The sequence below is a fragment of the Austrofundulus limnaeus genome, unplaced genomic scaffold (genome assembly GCF_001266775.1).
Source record: "Austrofundulus limnaeus strain Quisiro unplaced genomic scaffold, Austrofundulus_limnaeus-1.0 Scaffold261, whole genome shotgun sequence".
Classification (NCBI taxonomy): Eukaryota; Metazoa; Chordata; class Actinopteri; order Cyprinodontiformes; family Rivulidae; genus Austrofundulus; species Austrofundulus limnaeus.
The window spans coordinates 244,643-250,522 of NW_013952663.1; positions in this window are offsets into that span (position 1 = coordinate 244,643).

Genomic DNA, 5,880 nt, shown 5'->3' on the forward strand with positions numbered 1-5,880 from the left:
TACATCCAGATAAAATGGTGAAGTTCTGCTGCGTGTGAATTCTTGGAAAATTTACAACGTAATAATGACAAGATTCTTGATTGTTGAAGGTGATGAGAAACAAAAGTTCTTATTATTTTTCTTTAAGTGGATAGCCAATGATGCTGCGTTTATAGATGTTACTGGTTTACTTTAAAGCATTGTTTTTGTAACTTCTTTGTAAAAAAAAAAAAGGGTAATAAAAGAGCACTCAAAGTTAGAAAAAAAATGTAGAAATCTAGGACCAGTGCTTTTTTTTTTTTTTTTTTTAAGAAAGCTGTGCACATCAGCGGACAAGCCGGGGGTTTTCTCTCTTTTGGCATTACTCTTTGATGTTTTTTTCTGTGTTGCAGACGACCGACACTGACTTTTTGTGAATGATTCTTTTTTTTTCTTCTTCTAAACGTCCCACCTCTCTCTCTCTCTYTTTTTTTAATCTGTGAGAGCTTTGTGATTTGTCTGAAAATCAATCACAGGAGGAAAACATTAGTTTTAATGCCACTCAGTTCTGGACAATAATACTTGGGGTAGTGCTGGATAACAAAAAAAATTACAAAATAAAAAAAAACACCCCTGCTACAAATAACAAATGGATGCACACCTTTAAAGGCAACACATTTTGTACCTGTGAATATTTAAAAAATTATAATAATAATAATAAATTGTCAAATATCATCATTTACTCAGCATTCGCACTGTAGGGACAGTGACAACCATGCAGTTCTATGGTTTTAAAAGGTGTAATTATATTGCTTTTGACAGAAGAAGACCGAAATCAGTCTAGTGCAAATCTCTTTTCRGGTTTGAGAAGTGGTGTTTGGTCTGATGAGACAAAATCTGCTCTAACACATGATAACTAGTTAGATGTGAAGTGGAGTCCCTTTATGAAGATTTAAAAGAGCATTCAAAATTTTTACAGAAAAATAAAATTATATATATATGTATATATATAAAGAAAGTGTCTACGCCACCCAACAATTTGGAAGGAAACCCTAATAAATACTTCCTATTATAAATAACCCATCACAACACAATGAACCAGCACAAAGTCAACATCTTTAACCTTTTTCCATCCTAGTTTGACTCCTATTTTAAACGGGAGGACCAGCGGCGTTCAAGTGTCACCCTCACCCCATAAAGCTTGGTCTGTCAGCTCACGTCTACGCTTACGGGTGTCGTCTGTGCAGTTAAGTTTGTCAAATACATCTCGCAACTTGGAAATGTTGGAAAACTCACTCCAATCCAGTGTTTGACAAATCATGTACAAAGAAATGTCCTCGCACGTACGAAAAAAAATAAAAAGAAATAAAAAAAGAAACATCATCCCCTATTTCAAAACAGCAGTCAACACATTTCAAACAAGCTTGTTTCATTTCCATAAGAACAAAAATAATAAGAATAATATTAAAAACACAAATGAACTTGGAGCATAAATTATCAAAAGAAATCAAATGAAAACACATTACTGCAGCATATATTTCAGGGTTGCTTAGTCTGGATGGTAACTACCTTTTTACTACAACAGCTCCACTTCTGCCAAGTTCAGAGTTCAATCCATGAAGTAATTTGTAGGGAAATGATAAAAAATATCAAGCTAACATAAAACAAAACAACACAATACACACATATACATAAGCATATGTCGTAGTTTAACTCAAGTGCAAGTTTACAAAAGCTTCTAAATATATGGTATGACAGCAAAAAATAAAAGCCTGATTTAAAAAAAAATAAAACAAAAATAAAAAGAACTGTCTTTTATTGTTTTGGTGCGTGAATTTTTATGGTTTGCAATGTTTCTATGTTCAGCCCAAGGTACAAACCATTGCTGTAATTACAGTAAATTACTTTCCTGTTTTAAAATCACAGGAATATAAAGAATACAGCAGATTTACCAAGAGTTTGACTTTTTTCTTAAATATCATCTGCAGTCAAATAAAACAAATTAGCCAAATGCTTTACATTCTTCTTTTTTTTTTTTGCAGATTATGAATGTTATTACAAAAAATACCACTTTGTAAAAATGCTATTTGGATCACATTGTGATGGTAAAATCCATCTCACAATTTGGTTTTAGAGAAGCTTTTTTTATTTGTTTTACTGACGAGTGGCTCTGTTGATTTTTATTTTTTTCACCTCAGTTAAACTGAACTTTTTTATTTATTTTTTTATGTTGAGACTGAAAGTTGTGTTAATATTTTCTTTTTGGCTTCAATATAAAACCTACAAATATGTGCAAACTTTTCATCTTGGTCCATCTCAAGTAAAAAATGGCTGAGAAGTATTTGAAGCCATGTCAGATTAGTATTTTAGGGACAGTCGTAAAAAGATTCATCAGTGCCAAAATTGAAAGAAAATAGCTATAAAAATAAATCTCACTACAAGTACAATCAAAAAAAGGGTTTAAAAAAGGATTCGCAAAACGTGTGTGTAGGAGACAGGTTACAGATTATTATGTTTTGTCAGAAGAACAACGCAACACTTACAATCTTACACATGTTTTAACATGCCATAGTTTACATCACAGCTACTGCGTCAGATTCATTTTCATCTTTTGTTGCATTTCTTATTAAAAAAAGAAATATCTATTTTGGTCTACGAGAGGCAAATGAACACAACCACAAACTTAACAACAACCCATCAAGAGATGAAGCAAACGCACAGTTTCACAAGCACCCTGCCAAAAGAAGAAAAAACAAGAAAAATAATAAGAACTATAGCAATCGAGCCCAACTGCATGAGCCCATCATAAAAACAAATTTCTCCAAAAAAACCTAAATTATTCTAACCCTTCTTTGGTTTGTAAAAACAAACATTGTCTAATACAGTTGTGTGTGTGTGTGTTTTAAGGAGCTTCTAATGAGAAATGCAAATTACGACCCTTTCATAAACGTGCTAACATCTCTAATCAAAGTCTGCAGCGTTGGCTGCAGCTAGCGTCATGGAAGCCTTGACTTCGTTCTTTCCTTCTTTTCTTGCTCTTTAATTTAGTTTTTGTTTCGATCACTGTTTCATAAAAGAGGGACCAAAACCTGGGGAGAGCTTCAGCAACAAGTCCAGTCCACACAAGAATAAACTGTGCTCAAAAGCTCAGATGATCTCATGTTAAAATCTGAATAAGCACTAATGTTGAATTAAATGTTAGGATTTTTTTTAAAGGAAAACATTTAGATTTAACACGAGCGTGATTAAAAATATCTGGGATTATTCGAGGAAATATGAAACACTTTGTTTTTAAAGCGCTATAGATTTGTTCTTTTGTCATTTCAGTTCAGTTAAAGGTGGAAAAATGAATTCCAGACGAGATGCTGGAATGCGCTGGACTTCGACAAGAATGCATGTTTTCAGTTACGCGGCGGCGCGCCGTAAAAATCGCCCGTCACGCTGAACTGAACCAAAAGGGCCGAAGTGACTGAGAACCCAACCAGGGGCCGCGGGTTTAGTCGTCGGGGGCTAAAACATGCCCGGGTCGTCTCATCAGCGCAACGAACAAAAGATATCATCCAGGCTCAAAACGGGGTTTGTGCTGTTGGAAAAAGCTCTCCTCTGGCGTGTAGGGCAGGACTGCGCGCTTCATTTAGTGAACATGATGTCTTGACAAAAACCTCTTCACAGAGAGCGTAATAACTGCATTATAGTGATTATAAAGAAGATGTGATAATAGCTTAGTTTGGCTGTTTTGTACGTTAAAATCTGCTGTTTGTAAAGCTCAAAATCAAAACAGAATCTGGATTTTTGTCAAACCTGAACAGATGCTGTTTTTGAGTGACGGCTGGATGACAGGGACTAGCTATATCGCATTGCCTATATGTTTAAATGCTGCATTTTCACGCTAAAAGTCTACGAAACTATGTTTGTCATAGCAGTTTTCGCTTATTTCTTCAAAAACTGATGCACTAAGGAGGATTTGAAGATTCAAAATGGAGTCAATCACTCGCTTTGGGTTTACTGCGTGAGTTGTTTCTCTTCAGCTTCTCACACGAAACAGATCGGTCTTTTCCACTTCTCACTTTTAATTTCACAATAATAGTATAATTTAAAAGCACAACCCTCCCAGAAAACTGGCACAACTAACTAAGTTGGAGAAGGTTAGAAAGAAAACTGTGGTAATTAGTCCACAGGGGACGGAATAAAAAGCTATTCCAAAAATCTTTTATCTGGCAGCAACTCAGTTTTGTAACTAGATTAATGTTTCATTTTATTTCGCTCTTCTATACTTTTTTTTTGTTTTCATGTTGTTCATCCAAACAGTTAGACCGCTGCGCATGCAAAGCTGTGTTTATCTGCAGCCAAAACTTTCAATTTGCTAAATTTCCTCTCTTTTTTTAAATTTTCTCCAAGACCGCTTACCCGTTTACTTTTTTTTTTTTTTGCTTTTCCTTACACTTCGTAGCTATGTTGCTTGCCTTTTTTTAATAAGTTGAAGCTGTGTGGAAACAACAGCGCTGTCAGATAAGATTAAACTTAAACAATCACTGTGAGGAGACAGGGGACTGGTTTGCATGTGTAGGGGCCTTTTTATCAAGGCGCACACGGTGTACTTTGAGACTAACTACGAGCAGYTTCCAGGTCCTACAAACTTTGCAAACAGACACATTCATTGACAAGAAGGCGCCAGCTGAAGGAACTACTGCTGTTGCTCTAATCTGCAAAATGTCACTGTTTACCAACAGCGAGAGGATCAAATATACAAAGATTAGACTTGGATTTTCCTTCGTTGTGAGAGGCAGGTGTGTAAATTTTCCTCCGTCCAGCTGATGTCGCGTCTCCCCCWGCCTCCCCTCCACCACGCGTACATTCCTGGTTATATGGCTTATTTGCAAACAGCAAAAATAACTGTAAATAATAATAAACAGATACAGAATAAACTATGAGAGAAAGAAAAAAAATAATCTTTAATATTTGATATTAGCGTTATCATCCAACACTGTCCATTTTGCGATTGCATTTTAAATCTTTAAATCCTCCAGATGGTAGAAACATTAACACAGAAAAATAGAAAAAACGTTGCAGATGTTTTATTTTATATGAATAAAACCTTTCAGGTATTTTAAAGGGTTCTCATGCTGCACTCACAACCACTAGCTTTTAGCAGGTATAAATAGTATTTTTTTCTTAATAGTCCATTGTGTATATATTGTCTTTGTGCAACGCAGGAGAGAAAAACTATGAATATTTTGTATAGTTGCTGTATGTACTGATAGGCACTTGATAGGCGTACTCCCTATATCCCACAAGATTATACTCTAGCTGCAGTTAGGATTTTTATGAAACTCTCTGAAAAATGTATTTTTTTTCTGTGTGGACATGGTGACACTCAAAATATATATAGAATATTTGCAAGAAGGTAGCTTTTTTTTTTACTCTTATGTGTATTTACGAAAGGACAAAAATGCGACTACTGTATGTTTTATCTGAGCGCTGTTTTCTGTAACTCTACTTTTGAATATTATGAATAAATGAAGATAAACTGTGAATAAAAAAAGTGTGTGGAGACAGACTTAAAGACGGTCAGAAAGACAGGAAAAAAATCACGTTTCAGAGTAAACCGACCCTGTTCCATGCTTAAAAATGACCCTCACCATTACTATCTCCCATTGTTTTCACCTCAACGCAAAGCATATATGCATATATAGTACACTGTAAAAATTAACTGATTAATTAACTGACTATTCCAGCCATGTGAAGCTATGAACAACACCACTATGACCATTAGAGAAGCAGGAGGAATCCTACAAATAATTCAGCTCAATGATGATTTCAACTTACTGCAAGGACGACAGTGCACTGTTAGACTGACTCTCTCTCTCTCTCTCTCTCTCTCTCTCTCTCTCTCTCTCTCTCTCTCTCTCTCTCTCTCTCTCT